This window comes from Ctenopharyngodon idella, chromosome 10 (assembly GCF_019924925.1).
Source record: "Ctenopharyngodon idella isolate HZGC_01 chromosome 10, HZGC01, whole genome shotgun sequence".
NCBI classification, from domain to species: domain Eukaryota; kingdom Metazoa; phylum Chordata; class Actinopteri; order Cypriniformes; family Xenocyprididae; genus Ctenopharyngodon; species Ctenopharyngodon idella.
The window spans coordinates 12,192,209-12,212,767 of record NC_067229.1 but is presented as its reverse complement, the minus strand read 5'-3'; the positions used below and the strand labels follow the sequence as shown (position 1 = coordinate 12,212,767).

The 20,559-nt window shown below is 36.3% G+C and overlaps 1 protein-coding gene across 5 annotated transcripts in view; it reads left to right on the top strand.

The window, feature by feature from the left end:
- Window positions 1–317: 317 nt before the first annotated feature.
- Window positions 318–20,559, top strand: part of gatad2ab (GATA zinc finger domain containing 2Ab) — an 82,178-nt gene continuing 61,936 nt past the window's right edge. The window contains exons 1-3 of one of the 5 annotated variants that reach the window (XM_051909410.1): window positions 318–910; window positions 2,482–2,521; window positions 11,744–11,801. The gene's annotated coding sequence lies outside the window, so the exon portion shown is untranslated. Of the gene's footprint in view, window positions 911–2,481; window positions 2,522–6,208; window positions 6,425–7,749; window positions 7,875–7,936; window positions 8,222–11,743; window positions 11,802–20,559 lie in introns of those variants that run through there. The other 4 variants (XM_051909413.1, XM_051909412.1, XM_051909411.1 and 1 more) reach the window with 4 other exon arrangements.

The following is a 20,559-nucleotide window of genomic DNA, read 5'->3' as shown; positions in this document are numbered from 1 at the left end:
TGACTGTCAATCTCACACACGCCTCTATTTCGAAATTTCACTGACATCCCCTAAGCGGTGGAAGGAAATAGGGATTGATAGCTACCCGAACTGTCTGCACAGTAATTTTACGCACGTGACGCTTCAAAGCAACAAGGCGCCAATGTCTACTGGTAAACTGATAAATAAATAACACGAAAGTCTATTGGCCTGAACTGCACACACACTCTTCCTATTTAGGGCGTGTTTGTGTGTCAGTACAGGAATCTAAAGGTGTGAGCATGTGCAACTGCAGGTTCTGTGATGGTTTTGACAATTATAGATGTGCAGTGAAATCGAAGATTACGCAGGCTGTAAGCTTCGTATGCGCCTCTACCTAAAATCTGAGTTGATTCTATGGATAAGTTGCGTTTATTTCTTCGCGTATTCGCGGATAGAACGAAACCGACGAGCTTTCTTTTAGTCTGCCCATATGCCAACCCAAAATAAGATGGGCGTAACTTTAAATGGATCATGCACGCGGACTTTGGAACAATAACTCATCAATTCACAACGGGACGCCGTTTAAGCGCGAGCTGTTTGAGTTTCTGCACACGTCCACTCATGGAGACCAACGACAGACTCGATCCCAGCAGTCCTCGGAACAGTAGCACTGGATACTTGGCAGGAAACTGGATAACAAGTTGTGCAGCTGAGCTAATAGAGCGTCAGATCACTCAAGCCAACGCCAATGGCTGTTTGTAACTAACAGACATCAATACTTTTTTCTTTAGTGTTGTCCATTAAGGTGACGTAGATGCGCTTTTAAAGCAGTTCTCGGGAATAGTTCATGGTTGTTCTTGTTTTCAACAAATACATTGCTGCAAAGCATTTCCCCCCCATTTTTGCTTGTGGATTAGATCTTTTGGTGTAATGGATCACCCCAGGTTTGGTAAGTCAATATACTCATTTGTACTGACTTATCAATAGTAATCAGTCACAATGTTTAACTTAACTGTAAAATGTTAATGTAAAAAAAAAAAAAAAAAGTAATTTCAACGCGAAGAATGTAAAAAATTTACAATAAAAACCTGTTAAATGGGTAGCTATAATCATTTACAGTGAAAAATGATATATTACTAGCCTATAACAATTTAATAAAGTTTTTTTTTTTTCCTCGTTTCTTATCAGTTACGTACATTGGAGTGTTTTGTGCTGCATATGTTATTTGGTTAATGTTTACACCATCTTTAATGTTACCCTGATTGTGTTTTTTGTGTTTGTTTAGCTAATATTGTGCTCTATTTGTGTTTTCATTGGCAACAGCTGTCTTGCACTGTATCACATGTGCTGTTATCAATAAACTTTACAATAATTGACAGATTTTAGTATCTTAAATATGTTTGTAAACTACCGTTAGAGTTTGAAACTATAAAATATACCGTGAACAAAATGCCATCCAATATGTTTGTCATCATCACAGTAAAGTTAAGGTAATCACAGCTGCCAGTGAAATAAACAAACAATTCACTGTGCAGTTTTGTTGAAATAACTAAAACAAGCTTTTAAAAGATTCATAAAATGTGTGCAAATTTCACATGTAATTATTTGCACACAGTCTAATTCTCGCGCTGTTTTTGTTAAGGGAAAAAAAGTTTCCATTTGTCAGAGTTAATGTGGCGTATTTTAACTAAATCATCTTTTGAGCGTTGTATGAAGTGATCATTAGGCGAGCCCGGGGAGCAAACAGTTGTGCGATTGTTAGAGGAGCCTGGGAAAATGTTCCGGGGTCCGGGAGGTGGAGTGTATTGACGCCAGACCCTCTTGTTAAGGGGACTTCTGTGCTCCCAGACGTTATTGTCATGATAATGAGCAGCCCGCACGTTGTTGAACTTGATGTTGACTTCTTTCTTTAGGGCTGAATTTTTTTCGGTCACTTGTTTGTGGGAAAATTTTCTCCGGAGCTACAGTGTGAAATTAATTAATCAGGCTTTTGGAGTGACCAACAATAGAGACCAAGAGGATCCCTGGAACCCCACAAAAGGCCCCAAACGTTTTTTTCTGAACTGTATTCTACCCAGCCACAACAGACTGAAAGATAGTTGTAGTTTAATATTTTTTTTTTTTCATTGTAAGCTACACATTATTATTATTATTATTACTACAGTTTTTAAAAGTATTATGTTCCTGTGTGTGTGTGTGTGTGTGTGTGTGTGTGTGTGTGTGAGAGAGAGAGAGAGAGAGAAGCACGTGCTTGTACGTTTTACAGACTTTGTAAACTTGCAAACTCGCATACTGTAGTGTAAATGCTCTGTAGCAAAACATTTTACTTTACATTTTCACAGTGTTGTTATGAGGCAGCGTCAGTTAAATAGCCTTATACTCGTATTATATTTACATTATTGCAGCACTACAATAGTTACTATTTTTTTAATCAAACATGAAGAAATCTAAATAAATGGAGAAGGACTCATGGAAGCATTGTTTGTTCGTTGATTCTCATTACAACTTATGTTTCTCCAGGCACTCAGAGGTGAGAGGTCTCCAATGTCTATACTAAAAGGTAAGAATTAAAACGATTTGACAGATAAAACAGGGTCTTATATAAATATATGTATATATGTAGGCTATATATATATATAGGGTCTTATATATGTTATTTGTATCGACTTTTACGTATCTGAGTAATGAATTAGTGAGTAAAAATAATGAATTGTAATGTTGAAACTATTCGTCTACTATAGAAGTCTTTAGCTGTAGAATTTTACTTAATAATTTAACGCGACCTTTAATATCTTAAAATAATAATAGTAATAAAAAAAACTTCCAGCCACGTTTTTACCAAATATTTTCTTTAGAGATATTTATATTACTGTTTATAAGACCGATTTCTGAGCTGATGAAAACAATAACACGTCTCAATGTATAAATGAGATAAAAATAAATTGTAAAGCTAAATTGATTTTGTATGATGTTTGATTTTTTTTTTTTTTTTTTTTGAAAACGAAATGTTCTCGTACTTACGTTTTTTTATTTGAATTTTTACATAATGTTTTATCTTGATGTTGAATAACGCAGCAGTTAAAATGACAATTTGCATTAACCAACTGTTAGTCTAACTATTAACAAAGTCCTATAATGAAGCGAATGTGAGTCTTTTGAGGGGGAAAATAAAAAGAATCAACTGTGAGAAAGGGTATGTCAAAATTACAAAGTTAACAAGATTTACTTATCAAAGATATAAGGAACGCAGCGGTCTTTTCTGTAATCTGAACTTCAGCACCAAGGACAGGTCCCTTCTACCTGACTGAGCTTTTGTGTATCTCAAACTGCAATGCATGTTGAAAAATACACCTCTTAGTAGTTTAATTCTCATCATTGATCATTTTTTATTGCTATTTAGTAAGTTAGTATGAAATTAGTCTTGCTTAAATATGCTAGACTATATGCTATACAAGAAAACAGAAAATTATTTATTTTAAAGATGCGATGTTTTGCTTAAAATTGTGTTGTATATGTGTTATGTAGGCCTGTATTCTGGGGTTACAGCCTATTTTTTAACATGGTGGGAAGAGCATATTCGAAACAGGACATGACGCAAAAAGCGGGAGTGTCTAAATCCTGCGGAGGTGTGTGTGTGTGTGTGTGTGTGTGTGTGTGTGTGACTCTCACACTGGCATTTACATGAATGCATATTATGTCGTTGTAAATTGTGTGTTTAATGATAAGCATTAAAAACGGACAATATTTGCCATACATTTTGTAATAGGGTCTATTTATTCTAATACGTTGGTTGCAAAAATAAAAGGCAAGCTTTATTTAAGTAAAATTGGAACTGAGGCCTTTATGGAGTGTTTTAAAACATTAATTAGAATTAAACATTGTAATAAAAAAAAAAAAAAAATCTTGGCTGTGATAAAAGTGTAGGCTAAGAGATAGCTCTTCGTTTGTTACATTATAACTGCACAAATGCAGCAAACTAAAACTAAAATGAACAACATTTTAGACTAAAATCCTTGTTAAAGTTATATTGAAAATTACGCAGCATGGTTATTTAGCCTCATGAGATATAAAATGGTTGTCAATGGACAGATGTTTAAAAATCATCCTGGAAATTAAAACAAAAAACAAATTCGAAGAGTGTCGTTACACGCTCGTTGAAAATGTCATTTCATTCTCTTCTTTCATAACTGCATGTTATTGGCATGTAGGCCTATATTTAATGTCATTTTTAAAAGGAGGCATTCCCCCGTTGCGTCGTAATATCCGTTATCATAGAGTTAAAAAAACTTCCTAGAGCAGAGACATTTTTTTATCAGATGTTTTTACTACGAATTTAATGAAGTTAGCAAAGTATAGGCTATATGTGTAATTCATTATACCTCAAATAGTGTCGTTTAACTTTTAAATACTAACTGTAATTTACCTGTGGATTTCAGTACTAAGATAGTAAGCCTATTATTTAGTGATATGAGTGTTTCTTTTAGTTTATCATTATCTGTTTTGATAAAGGCTCTCATTTCTCACATTTAGGCCACGCGGTTGCATTAGGCTGCATTATGTACAGATGTAGAGCTTTTATATATAGATAGATATATATATAAAAGCCACTTGTTTATTTATTTATTTATTTATTTTAAATTTTGCTTTGATTTAAAGCAGACTCGAGTTTTTACATCAGCCAAAATATCAAGTTTATTGCTTTACATTACACTGTTTCATTAGTGCACACGAAATATTTTGCTTTCCTCTTGCTAAATGGACCAGTCCATTCTGTTTTATATGTAGCCACCGGGAGATCCCATTTTCAAATAACCTGGGGAATATATTTTAATGGAAAATAAGGATAGGCCAAATGTGTGTGTGTGTGTGTGTGTGTGTGTGTGTGTGTGTGTGTGTGTGTGTGTGTGTGCGTGTGTGTCTGTCTTTCTGTCTGTCTGTCTGTCAGAGAGAGAGAGAGAGAGAGAGAGAGAGAGAGAGAGACAAAGAGGGAGAGACTCCATCTGCTTGTCTGCATCAATGCACATTTTTTAATGTTTATTGTATGTATTTATTGAGAACGTATTGTATTAGACATTCACGCCAGTTTCTTTATTTGTTTCATTTTGGTTATTTATGGCGCACTAAGTCGTTGTATTTAAATTTGCATTAATCTGCATTAGAAGGATACAATTTCTGCCCTGCCTTCACATTTGATCCTTATAACGTCTAGTATACTGCATAACCTTTCTGCTCTCATGCCCTTTATACAGTAGGCTATATGATGTAGCTATATACGACTTTTGTGTTTTTACATAGTGTTTAACGTTTTGCAAGCAACACCAATAAACGTTTTATTTGGCCACAAGTGCAGAATCACTTGTATGTGGCACCTCATAAAGAATGCAGTGTGATATTCCGCCCCACAACACACATAAACTGGATTTAAATGTTTCTTCCTTTGTATTATATTGCGTTTATACACTACATATTAATACACAGATATCAGAGAATAAAATGGCAAATAAAACAACTTATCGGCGGTTATAAAATAAAGATGTTCAAGATGATAAAATGAGTTTTAAATGTTGGTTTGGTCTTAGTCATATGAATGTAACCTAAAGAGCTAAATGTTGATTTAACGTGTGTGTGTGTGTGTGTGTGTGTGTGTGTGTGTTTTAAAAACTTGGTCCTGGTTCATATGACAACAAATTAGCTTCCTGCATGTCGGTTACACCACATTGACTTTAATTTGGAGGCAAACCATTTTCAAAAATTAATATTCACTGCTTTTTATTTATTTATTTTTAGAAATACTTATATTTTGTAAAAATACTTTTCAAGAATGTCAGCCTTATAATGAGATTTTTTTTACATCTTAAATCAGTTACACCACCTAGACATTAGATCCCCACAAAACATCAAAATAACTTATATAAGTCAATTAGAAAATGAAAATATGTTCATCGTAGAACACGTGTATTTAGCTCATTATTGGTATGAACTATATTTTGAATTGCTTAATAGATTATGGTGCAGATTAAATATGTTAATATTTAGCTTAAGCATCAGTCTTCCGGATGCTGAGAGTAGTTCTCGGTCACGGGCGCGTCCCACGGGTGTCTCAGCCCTGCTCAGCCATGTGTATCAATAAGCATTAATGGTTAATGCTGGTGACATCACAGTTGTGTTGGCGGTGTGACCCCCGTGGCCCTGCCCAGAGGAGCCCCTCAGTTCAATCTTCTCCCGTCCAGTGCTGCTGCCGGAGCCTTGCGCTTCCTCGTGCTTGGCTTTTGAGCTCTAAGATTTCGCGACAAAGATTTTATTTCCATTTTAACGGCTTTGCTTTAGCACACAAACTGCGGAGGCATCGAAAAGACATCTGTAAGCCCCGTAAACCTTGAGATTAACTTTTTTTGTGAGTGTTGTCATTTGAATGAAATGGATGTTGGACGGTTTTGGAAAACGCTGGATGGGAAATTAAATTGTGAGTAGTACCTATCTTTTTGTGACTTTGTTTTGAGAGGTATATTATGTATTTCAAGCGTAACTTCGTTTAAACCTGCTATCCGGGAGTTTCGTTTGTATTTTATGTGTCAAGTTGTATTCATCTCTTATTTATCTGTCAAATCAGTTGACAAATTCTACTCATAATACAGGTTAGCCTACTAAAACTTGCATAACAGCCTTAAAAATAAAAAAGTTCCACTAAGAACCAAAAATGTATTTTTAGTCTGATGCCATTCTAGAGAAGAACCTTTCTAAATTCTTCAGAGAACGTTTTATTCTTTAGAAAATATTTAGAAAATATCAGTGTTCTGGTGCTTCAAAGAACCCAGAAACCAAAACACTGATGTGAAGAACCTATAATAAAACATCAAGAACTTTATAATTTACAACGACCTATAACTCAAGAACAGCCAAATTGTTTGTTTGTTCTTTGCTGAACCTAAGAAAGAACCATTTAATAACCCCAAAGCTGTTTAGCTTTATTTATTTCCTTCATTTGAGGTAGATGCAATTCCGGAAGGGGTTGTCTGTTAGACAGACAGGCCTAGCGTTTTAATTAAGATCAAATCAAATGGGGTAGGACGGGTTGAAATGTAGAGAGAATTTTAGAGCACCTTTTAATATTTCATTTTACGAGATAAGCCATTTAAAAGGCCAGATGTAGATACCCAATGTAGGCCTGTTGATTACAGTGTAAATGCATCCAGGAGGGTGTCGATAGCCTTCAGTACACATAATTGTGCTGTAAAATATCCAAAAGATAATTTATAAGGTATATTTTTCACTATTGTTTGAAATAAAATAGTAGCCTACGTATGCAATTTTAAAGGGGTGCTTTGACAACGTGCCATGGGTAAATGTCAACGCGCGTGGACTGCTTAGCCTAATTCTAACGACTCATCCGATCATTGACCATTTTTTGGAGGCGTATTTTGATTTTATAAACATCATAGGCTCCGACTTCGCTAGGCCAAATGCTTAAAAGAATGTGTTTTACACACATTGTAAACAATTGCAATGTGGTAGATGTACAAATGCATGAAGTGCGCAATAGCCCCTAGACTACCAAATGCACATAATATGAGTGTATTTAGCCCACGTGTATGTGTGTGCGCGCGTGAAAGAGAGAGTGAGACTGTATCGGAGCTGCACACACGGCAGTGAATGCAATAGCTCCATGTGACCACAACAGAAGCTGCATCTGGCGTACGCGGCGGTCCCTTTAAGACACATGGGTTAGTTTTTCTCTTTGGTTATCTAGCTGTATGAGTTTATCTGATATCATAAAGCTAGAGAACCGAATGTATAAACTAATTCCAAAGACTTCGGAGAGCTTTGAATGGGAACGAGGCTGGAAAGCCGGAGGGATGTGGATGGTCGGGGTATGGGGGAGACGGCGATGTCCGCTACAAAGAGCATCGAATCCGGTAGGCATGCAGTTGGCGCTGCGTTAATGCGTTTCAGTGGTCTGGAAGGACTGGAATGCCTAAAGCTATGTGGAATACATGGATTTTACATGGAATCAGACTGCGGCTACATAGGGACGCGTTAGTACGCTGACAGTACGCAAGGGCTTGATAATAAGGCGGATACGGACTTCGCGTTCATTCTCAAGTGTGCTTGTGCTGGGCAACATTCCATCATAGACGTGATGATGATGTTGATGTATGAATTCTGGATGACAGGAATCGGTTCTTCGAGGTGTTTCAACCGATTGGTCGGATCTTCTGTGTCACGTGGTCCTCATATAATATGGGAAAGTCAAACCTCAGAGGTGTGTGGTTTGGCACTCTTTGTGTCTTATTGTACTGCCTTAACTAGGAAATAATCCGTATGTGTGGCTTATTATAGAATATAAACTATACAATGTTCCCTGTTTTATTCCATGAGGTAATTTTGACTACAAAAATAGGTAAACGACTGACCTCGTCTTTGTGCACCTGTCAAAATTTGTATGTTTTGGAAGATATTTTAGCATTACATCCGACTAAGAGGATTATTGTGCTTAGTGGATGTTTCTTTTTATTCATAATTTTGTTGCTGTTCTAAATTATAAAATCATTCATGACATCATTCTGTAGAAAATGTCAAGGAAAAGAAATGTCAAGGCTACTTTAAACAGGCTGCTTATGACATCATTCTATGATACATGCAGTGCGCAAATGTGCCTTGTTTTAAAATGTGAGACTTTTTACGAAACTACTAGGCCTCTGATATGCACTCTAGCATTTATAGGCCTATATGTCAGTTGTATAAGCTAGCTGTTGTTTTTGGCAATTTATGTCCCTGACTGGTTAGTGCTACATCACACACAGCCATTTTTGGTCCTAGGATGTGATAATGATAAATGCAAGGCTAAAATGCATGTTAGGGAGTGATATGACAGCTATAGATGGATCTTTACACATAAAAGCCATTTTTCTTTGTACAAAAAGAATTCTTTTAAGTTCTTTGAACCATAAGAGAATTGTAATCTCCATATTGAGTTTTTATATATATAAAATACCACAAAGGTGATGTTTACAATAGTTTTGTTAATGGCAAAAACAGCATTTTGTATGATCGTTATATGGAATCAGGAAACTGACCTGCGATTGTCTCTGTAATTGCTGATTGCTTAAACATTTTTTTCGCACAAATGTTGAAATTTATGGGGGTGGGCAGAGACGTGTAATAGATGCATGACACAAATAGAGTCTGAGGTGCAGCGAGAGGCCTGTCTGAGAGGCGCCCCAGACATTTTCCCACATTAATATGTGTCTGGTCCTGCGTTAGGGGCCCCAGCAGATGGAGTCTTGTCTTAGCACCTGGCATACGCAGCACTGCTATTGTCTACGTCTAATACTAATCTGAATTAAATGTAACCAACTCTGCATCCCAGTTTCACTACTGCAGATGAAACATATGAGGAAAGATGCTGCAAAGAGGGTTTTGTGGGGATATTTGAGCATTTTTTGATGCATTGCCTTTATTTTGTTCTGATAGTATGTTCAAAGAGTCTACCATTTTTCAGATTTATTATCAACAATATACATGATTCATTTTATGCTTATAGAGATTGTGTTTGTGAATTCAGTATAAGATAGATAACACAATGCTTATTTTATCTCTGCTATATGATGTCAAGATGCAGTTGTACTTTTGCAACGAGGCCTTAAAAACGGCCACTGTGGTGTTTCGATTCTCTTTGGGTGTGAGAATGAAGATGTGGCTATAAATGAAATCATTTGAATGTGTTTTGGCTCGGTTTTGTAAGATGCATGCATTTGGGCTGCTAATTTACAGTCAGGAAAGTGGTAATAAAATGTATTTGTTTTGTCTTACTATTCTCTTTGGGAAAACTGCCCTTTTTGGTCTAATTCTTTTGTGGTGTAGCAAAACTAGCTTGTAAATATTAGAAGGACATGACAGACTATTAGGACAGTATTTGTAAAATTTGATGTTAAATATCAGTACATTGTGCATATTGTATAATCTCTATTGTTTCCTGGCATCCTGCAGTGGTGTAAGCTTCAGTGACAGTACTGGAGGAGTTATTTTTGTATTATTAAAATTGGTGTTAGTGACAAGTTGTATTTTTTTAAGCACACAGAACACATTATATTTAACCTAGCTTGTATTTTTGTCATTTTGTTTGCAGTCCGCTCTCTGAATTTCATTCAAATAGATTAGGTTTCAAACAGGTACTGTTACTCACAATAAAATGGGACTTTTTATCTATTATTATTCCGTTTTCATTTTTACCTCAAAAAGCAAATGTCAATCATTTCTCCGCTGAACTTATGAATTCTGAGTTTGGTATCTTAGCAACGGCCTCTGATCCAAGAAATGAAATGGGAACGAAAATCATCCTTTATTTGCAGTCTTACATTGGCAGATTTAAACGGGCCCAATACAGTAGGCCTATATGAAAATATTTTACATAGACTAAGACTCGCTGGCTTTTTTTTTTTTAAAGAGACTCGCTATCCATACTGTTGTATGTCCAAATTATGGAATAAAACCTCCGTTTATAAATATTTTAATTATTTATTGTATTTGAAGAAACATTTTATTAATTCACATACGGCTGAATGACGCCTCAAAACGAAATGAACTACCTACCTAGTCAGCACTTTTTGTTCATCAACGCGCCCAAACTGTTGTCAGCCTCGCGCCAAAACCCCTCAGGTGACTCGCGACGCGTCTGTGATGCCCAAAATTCCTGTCTAACTGAACAGCTGACTAGATTAAGGCACCACCAAAGAATTGCCGAAATTAACGATGACTGAATCGATTTTTTTGTTCTCATTAGGTAGTTTAAATGTTGAAAATACATATGAATTTATTTATAGAAGCTATCTATGAATACAGATTAGAAATAGCCGACCTATAGTAGCCTATTTTCTTTTCAGGTTACTCAGGTCTCCCTAAAGTTTAGTCACGCGCTCTTCATCTGTTAGCCGTCAAAAGAGACTTTAAATTTAATTCCGCGCGAGCTTTGTTAAAACTGAAATGAACAGAATGAACTGAAGCGAGGAAATATTTTTTTATTATTAGCTATGGATAGCCTACCGCTACCCACTTAAGTTTATTAGTCTGTTATGTGCTAAATTATTTTCGCTCTGTTTTCTAAAAATCATTTACAAAGTTTTGTTTCTCATATTAGCTACAAGTCACGCATCGTTTCTCATTAATGTCAAACTTGAACTAAATGCATCTATGGAAATTGGGACCTTGCACCCAGATTTACTACATTATATTTCTGAACATAACATCAGTAAATGTTAATTTAAATAGTTAGAAATATAATGAAAATTTAAGGAAAAAATAATGTAGGCTTTATTCTTTCCCTGAGTGCCTTCAGGGACCCCCTGTTTGAAAACCCTGGACATAGATTATTAATGCTGACATCACTAACAAATTTAAAATCTGCATTGCTTTTTAGTGGTTATGTAAGAAGATTTATCTAGGTTCCTATTGCATAATAAGCTTTTTCTATATCTATTTTCAAGCATGTCATATTATTTTTGAGTCCTACATGATTTGCCTGTCATTGTGTTCTGAAACGTCATGCATGACAAAGAAAGTGATGTTGAACCTGGATTCAGGTGACATTTTAAGATCTCCTAGTAAGCAGGTGAATGCATGTTTGAATAAAAAAAAGAGGTGTTGGAAATGAGTTCACCTATTTATAATAATAACAGCATCATGTCCCAAAACAGCCAAAACTAGATTAAAAATGCTTGTATTTCGGGGTATTTCGACTTTAAAATATGCTGAATTCACTAAGATGTGTGATTCTGTGTTTTTACAGGAAAAGAAAACTTCAGAAACCAGTGATAAAACACGGAAATCAAGTGCCCACAGATCAGGTGAGTGATGAGGCATTGTCATACGCTCTATGACCTTGACTTTCCTTCTGCATGAGGTTGCATGTTTAAGAGTAAAATATGTAACAGGTTCTTTCGCCATTGTTGCATACTACATAGGAGTACTAGTTTAGTTTATGTCCTTTATGGGCAAGTATCAACATTAGCTTACAAATAAGCATATGCAATTAATAATTAAACCGTCCTAATGAATAACCATATGTTATGCATTTTTAGAAACTACGAGTAGATGACACATATTTAAATTTAAGCCATTTTTTTGTCCACATATTCAGTATTTACATCATAGGAACATATTTCTTGAGATATTGTGGTGAACTGGCTTTCGCGTGACATCAAAACAGGTTTCTTTTTTCCCCCAAAAATGCTGGATGGCAAACATAGGAGGGATTACTATGGCAACAGTGTTTGCCCTTGCTCATTGGTGGTAAGGAGTAAAGCAGACTTATGTCACATGACTCTAGTCAGAGTCGTATCCTGTGAGGCATTGGCTTACATGTTCATTTCAAAGCTCAAATTTATGTTTATGTTTTACCCAGGAACAAGGAGACAGAGGCAAGCATAGGATGCGCTGTCTTTCATATTCTCTCCCAGCAAGGACCAATATTTTGTACACAGTTTAAAATTATAATTTATATGATATATTATGATTTATTTTTATTTATATAGTACAAAAAATAAATATATTATTATTTATATTATATTCACTTTCTATGTATATTTTATATTTTTTGTTTTTAAAATACAGTTTTAAAAGTAATTGATTGAACTACAAATATTTTTAGCACAAGACCATCTTAAAGTTGAAATCAGTACAGGACCTAATTAAATATTTATGTTACTTTGATCATAGTAGTTTATTTTATCGCTGTTTTGAACCATAGCAAGTGTGATGCTCACCTTTACGATCTTGGCAGCATAGCGTTTTACTCATTCACTCACTCTTTCATCCAATTTGTTTCCACACTGTTGCCAGACAAGAGATGGGAAGGCCGTTTGTGTGATCTATATTTTAATTCTTTTGTTCAGAGCCTTATCCCTTTAAAATATCGCAGGAGTCCTGGCGGTGTGTGTGTATATAAGGTGTGCTCATGTGGAAAGGCTATGAGGGTGGTTCAGTCCTTCACCTTCCTAATTCCTTTCTTTCTCTCCTCCACCACCCCCCTCTCCTCCACCTAAAGCCTCTCTCTAACCCTCTTCAGACTCACACCCTCTCTCTTTCTCTCCCTTCACAATCTCAAGTCAGAGTTCAATGGCACTTTTTTCATTCTGTCCTTTTTTCCAGCCCCCCCTCCTCTCCCCAACTCTAGTGGGTTTTGCGAGATGGGGGGCAGGTACCTTCCCTCCCCCATGTGAACTTTAGCTGCAATTCTCCAGGCACACATGCATTGTGAAACACAGATTGAAAAAGAAATGAGCACCTTTTTTTCTCTCCTCTTGCCTTAACACAGAATTCTGAAACTCACCCACTCTCTCCCACGCAGTGTATTCAGTGCACTAACGCCGCCACACAAGAAAGTAGCCTCGTTTTATGGCACTCTTGTGAAGGCAGTGTGGCGCAAGTCAGTCAGAAAGCAGTCCATTTAAGTACTAGAGTTCATATAATTTCGTATTGTATCGTACAGAAGAAATACGGAATATATGGACTATGGAAGTGTTTTTACAGCTGAAGTACTTCCTTGACATCTTTGACCCTTGACAGAGATAACTATTGCATCTACTACATCTCAAGGGAATGCACAAGATCTAGGATGGTTTTGAGGCATCGAACAGAGTTACTTGCCACCATCCATGTTGGTAAACTTGATACCCTTCCACTAACCCTTTTCAGCATTTGTGTGTCGTACATTCCCATAAAAAAGGTACAAAAGCTGAAACTAGGGTGGTACCCTTTCAAAAGGAACTAATGTGTACACTTTAGGTACTAATTTGCACCCTTAAATAAGGTACAAAGGTGTACCATTTAAAAAGGTAATGCCCCAGTATATTTCCCCCCTAAAAGTATATGTTAACATGCTAACGATGGAAAGGGCTAGTGGAGGGGTATCAAATTGCTCAAGAGAAGGATGAAGAGAAAGCAAGCAAGCGAGTCTCTTTTTCCCCCCATTCTGTAAGCCAGAAAAACAGTCTGTGACATTGGCCTAGTTCTAGATCGCGATTGCCCAAAGGAAGAATTGAATTGTGGAATCAGAGACAGAGGATCAGAGGGGACTTAGCACCCTGTGGCTATGAGCCCCCTCGCTCCATACCAGCTAACCACCTTTGACCCTCATCCATGGCTGTTCCTTACTCTTCACGTACCCGGACGAGCCCCCACTTTTTATAGGGGAACTCAATATCACACATGCAAGGTTCGATAGTTCAGTGCGAGGCAAAGTTTCTGAAATGATGCATGTAGGAGAGAGAAGAGGCAGCATATATAAACAAATTCTCTGCGCCACACGCACGCACAAAAATCTATAGATTTCTCAAGATGTTCTGTCTGTTGACTTGCACCATTACCATTTGTAAATGCCACGGAAGATTGCGCTGTTAGTGCAATGCTTTGAAAATGTATCTGGAATTATTGATATTCAGTTAGAAGGTGTATATATGCTGCACATGGACAGAGCCATTGTGATCAAATGTTTATGGGTAAACTTGGGATCAGAAAACCAGGAAATTACTAGTGCTTTAGATCAAGTCCACACAGTTTCTCACTAAAATTATTATTATTGCTCATACTTATTATTTTCCACCCAAAACCTCTTTTTGTGCTACAGACATGAATGATACCTCAATATTTTATTGAGGAGATATTAGGGGTATAACAATATATTGTGTCACAATATATTGCAATACAAAAATGCAAAAATATCGTATCGTGGATAGTGACAATATGTGTTGTGCACAGTTCACCCAAAATTAAAATTACTGTGTGAGAAAAAAAGTTTTAGTGTTAGTACTACATTAAACTACTAGATGTAATGTTGAATATAATGCATAATAATGCAATGGGGGAATATTTGTGGGTCCTGATAATGCCAAATGCTTATGTTACCAGTAAAAAGTGGCCTACATTATTTTAAATATATCTAGTCAGTGACAGAGTGCAAACATATTCATCTAAAATAAATCTGTGTTTCAACATTAGAATCATGAATATTTTTATTCTCGCATCACCATTGTCCTGTGCATTGGGTTACCAGCACCAAGTCCAAGCCAATTCATTTCCACCCCCAATGTAATACCAAATTTAGCATTTTAATCAATAGTACATTTTTCATTATCCTTTTACCATATGTCTTGGAGTATCACAATGATATTGTATTGTGAGTTCAGTATCATAATATGTATCGAATCATGACATGAGGGTATCGTTACACCCCTAGGAGATATACTACCATTGAAAAGTTTGGGGTTAGTAAAAAAATGAATGAAAGTACTTTTATTCAGAAAACAAGGATGCATTAAATTGATCAAAAGTGACAGTGAAGACTTTTACATCGTTACAAAAGATTTCTATTTTTTTTTAAATGCTTTTCTTTTGGACTTTATATTCATCAAAAATCATGAAAATAGGATTTTAATTAATTTTTTTAAAATAATTTATCAGTTTACACAAAAATGTTAAACAACTCTTTTCAACATTGATAATAAGAAATGTTTCTTTAGCACCAAATCAGCATATTAGAATGATTTCTGAAGGATCATGTGACACTGTAGACTGGAGTAATGATGCTGAAAATCATCACAGGAATAAATTACATTTTAAAATATATTCAAATAAGAGTGAGTTAGAGTTTTTACTGTAACTTAAACTTTTCAAGCAATCAGATGATTTTGTTTTTGCCTGGCTGATGAAAACAAAGGGAAAAAATATATACTTAGATTGGCAGAAGACCTCAAGCAGTTTTTTGGGGACAGAATATCATATAAACTTGTGGACTCTTTTTATGCCTAGTAACTACTCAGAACCACATAGCACTGCCATAGTAACCACTCAGAATGCTTAGCAAATACTGGGAAGTTATCAGACCAGCTCTATACTGTGGAAGTTTTAGGGTTAGCACAGGCAAACAATGCACATTTACTTCAGACAACATAAGAATCTAGTTTAATGTCTCCAGTTGTGTCAAGTATCTTACTGGTGATTATACTAGCTATATTAGCATAACAATGCTGCATTCATCAATAGAAAAGCATTGCATCATAAACTTCGATTCCTGGCTAAAAGTTTCTAAGCAACAATTTATTTTGAGATTTATGCAGTGGTTTTCTCAGGCTAATGCTGTGAACCAAACCAAATTGTAGATATATTACTCGTGGTAGTTTTCATTTGTTTGAAAGCCTCTGGTCTACAAATAAAAAAAATAAAAAAAACAGAAAGGAAAATTCTTTATAGATTGGAATTCATATACAGAGCTCGATAGCTCGCTTTGTAAGTTCATTTGAATTATACCCCCTGCATTATACGCTTTGATAGGAAATAAATCTCTTTAAATGAATGCGCTCGAGGGGGTTGCGTAAAGGGAGGGTTTTGTTGGTAGCGCTAGCATATGCTAAAATAAATTAAAGCCTATGTTTCTCTGTACAAAACTGATTGATCTTTCTTATGGTTTAAAAGCTAAAAAAGCAACGTTTTCTTATAGTGGATTGCTTAAAGTGGCTACTGTGTGCTGGCGACGTCCAAAGTGGGTGCAGAAATCGGCTGATTTTCTCAAGAATAGAAAAGCTAGCCAAGCTGAGTAAGGCCTCTGTGACATTGCCATGCAAAACACTGCCTCAATAGTGAAGTGTATTTATGAAGATGAGGGTGGTGTGGGGGGGAGAGGGAGAGAGGGAGGGAGGTTTAGTGGGGGACGTTATGAAAAGGCAGCAGGCTGCGAAGTGAATGGGACCGGCGGGGAGGGGGCCGGCAGGGTCCGCGCCTCCATTGGTTCAATGCAACGGCCAGAGCAGCTGTGAAAGGAGGTCTCCCCTTTTTCCCACGACCCAGCAATGGGGCAAAACAGTGGCCTGAGTCTGCCAGGGTCAAGTCACTTTGCTAATATATACACTGAGCTTGTGTACGCAGACAATGCATACACACAACTCATTTATTTGGTGTGTGCACACAGCCTTCAGACTGGGGAGACGGGGTGGGCAACGTGAAAAGACCCTGACTCTAATTTCGGTCACATCGAGGCCATTGTCTAGTTCTAGACCAACAGTTCTAGATTCTGAAAATTAACAAGCTAACCAGGACTTGGTCAATGCACACACACAGGCATACACCTGCTGTTCAGAGATCAGTCCGTTCCCCAAATATTGACATATATTGACAATCTTTTAGTCATATATTTTGATCTTAGATGCATGGATATTCAGACAGATAGATGGATATTTGGATATTCGCATGTTCAGATAGATAGATTGATTGGTTTTTTGGATATTCAGATATTCAGACTGGGCGGGCCTATTGGGATGCTCAATCAGAGCCATGTTTTACATTTTTCAGAGAAAACAACCTTACTTTTAGTAATTAATTTGTAAGTTAATATTAATATCAATAATAATATTTCCAAGTATTTTATCATTGAAGAAATTACACACGCTTCACTTTTAAGGCACTTTTTTTTTTTGTAAAATCTGTTAAAATAATGAATAATACAGGAAATTTATGTCATGAATGCTAAAATTTATAGCTAAAAATCTATTTTTAGTGTGCATCTTTTGTTGGTTTTTAGTGTGTTTTTGTTGAAATTTCAATAAAATGCTTCTTAGTTTTAATTGCATGTTTGTTTTTCCATCTTCTGTACAGCTCACTCGCCTGAATACACATTTATGGCCCTATACGTGCAGTCTATTAGCGGATATGGACCCTGCGTCTCTCACGGGTTCATCTTCAATAGAAAGTGCCATCTTGTTAAAGGCGTATTACAAACTCCACCACTGTGTCACAGTCTTTCTGCCTCTCCCCACCCACCTTGTGCCGTTTACACTCCTTTATGGTACATTTGTCCTGCCATTCTTTTGATAAACAAGCACAGGCGCTGGCATCGCCCCTCTCCTCTTGCCTCCCTCTCCTATTCAGAGGCTTCTGGAGTACAGCAAGACAAAGAAGAGACTCACTTAATTAGCTGAGCGAGAAGATGCATTGGGGCAATCACCCAGCACAATGAGGGAAACGTACAGCATGTTAATTCGGCGTGGGGTTGTAGCGAGCTTCCCGGGGCCCAGAATAGCCTTTTGTTTAGCGCCTGGCCAGCGTAATAGATCAGATGCACTTCAATTAAAGAGAAAGTGTTTTGAGCCTCCTTTCGAGAAGGTGCGGATGCATATTATCTTTGTTTGTTTAAGGATCCTGATTGTTTGGTGCGGTTCTAGCTGTTAGTCTTGTTGTCAACCTTTGAAATCATTTTCATGAAGCTGTTTGACCAACTTGCAAATTTTGGTCTTTTCTTCATACATTTGTTATTTTCGGCTTCTGAAGAATTGAAATATAGTGTATTAATCATATTTATGATATGTATATGTTTATGTATATGATTTTTTTTTTTTTGCAGCTTGACAGCCCCAGTCCTCATTTTGTTTCATTAGATGGAAAAGCATGGCTAGGATAGTTTTCAAAAATCCACTTTTTATGTTACCCGGAAGAAATAAGGTCATATAGATATATTCTCATACATCTTTTCAACAGAGGGAATTTCACTCCATTGTATTGTTCGTTTTTTTTTTACTCATTGTTTTTTCTTTTGACGCTCAGATGTACCTCATAATATGAAAAACCTAAATGTTGCTACTTGCATGTCATTGCAACTTTAGTCAGTATATTTAGTCATATTCAATCATTTTAGAAAATTAAAAAAAATAAAATAGTCATTTCAGTTGACTAAAATTGTAATTCTAGTCAGTGAAAATAACATTTCATACCAAATATTCAAGTGTGTTTAGCGTGTTGTTACGGAAAGAGTGCCATCAGTTCCTAAAATTCACCCTATTCTCTTTTTGTGTTTCACATAAGAAAGTCATACAGGTTTGACAAATGACAAATGTCATTTTGGGAGAACTAGCCCTATTATATATATTTTTTTCTATTGCAGCAAGCATCCTGTCAGTACATGTGGTCTTTACACATAAATGAAAGGATCTAAATCTTTTAAGAATGTTTTATATTATATTACAGTTACAATGAATGGGATTCAGAGCTGTTAAGCTTCAAAACGAATCCAGACATATCATAGAAGTAGCCAAGACAACTGGCACACTTCTCCAACTACTCCAGTTCTTCTACTTCAGAGTAGGTAAACCAACACTATAAGAACTATCAGTGACATAAGTGTATGTTGATTGGTCAAACGCATGTCAAACACCAGCACCCGGCATTTTTAAAAAGCTGTGTAAACATATTTACTTCAAGAACATGGAAAACAGCGATAACGGCATTTCCCCGTTGTTTCTCCGCCTCGATGATAAGACCCTGTAAGACTTTTGTTCATCTTCGGAACACAAATTAAGATATTTTTTATGAAATCCAAGGTTTTCTGAACCACACAGGCAGCAACGTCATTGCACCTTTCAAGGTCCAGAAAGGTAGTGAAGTGCTTCCTCAGTATTGGCCGGCTCCTGTGTCAGCATCACACGCATGCTTCATGCTGCTCACGTGTACGGCATCGGCCAATACTGAGCCAGCATTCTGACACAGAACACGGAAGCACTGCACTGAGAAGAAATTGTTGAATAAAGTCATTTTTTTGTTTTTGTTTTTGCGTACAAAAAGTATTCTTGTCGCTTCATAACATTAAGGTTGAACCACTGTAGTCACGTAGACTATTTTAATGATGTCTTTACTGCCTTTCTGGACTTTGAAAGGTGCAATGACGTTGCTGCCTATGTGTGGATCAAAAAAACCTCGGATTTCATCAAAAATATCTTAATTTGTGTTCCGAAGGTCTTACAGGTTTGAAATGACATGAGGGTGAGTACTTAATGACAGAAATTTCATTTTTGGGTGAACTAACCCTTTAAGATTTAAAGTTTGTCTGTAAAGCACACAAAGCCATCGTTTGACTTATAAAACTTTATTTAAAATAAAAAGGCTATTAAAACTTGATTCGTATGGATGTTAATTAAATGTTAATTATGAGGATTTCGTCATTTTTCTAAAAGCCCTACTTCAAATTCTTAGAAATATTAAACGTATAAACCATACAGCATTCAAAGTATGAGTAAATAGGAAAATAAGAGTTACTGGATAAACTTTTTCAAAGATCAAGAACTTAAAAGATGCTTTTACAGATTAAATGTTGAATCCTTTGAAGCCGATAGAAGTTTTGTTGCAGGTAGACATAGCTTGCATTGCACTGTGATGTTAGATCCTTTTTCATACAAGTAAAACTGTCTTTGTATTTCTATGAGAGAAATGCATTACACGCAGAGCTTTCTGTTTTCTCATCCATTTTTGTGTCGTGACTAGCATGTCTGCACTCTGCAGGTTGCTAATTGAACAGGCTGCATGCAGGTTTTTTAAACAGTCAGAGTCGGAGAATCAACAATTGTCTCATTGGTTAAAACTTCCCAAACAGTTTACATTACTATTACACAATATGGGCACAATATGTAAGATTTTTGGATTAAAATATCCAAAAACCACTAAAACAGTTATATATTTTGTTGACTTGTGTTCTTACATTATCCCAGATGTTACCAAGAATGTTTAAATCCAGAGAAATAAGCAATTTTAACCGTGCGTTGCCTATCGATGACATCATACCTGCGT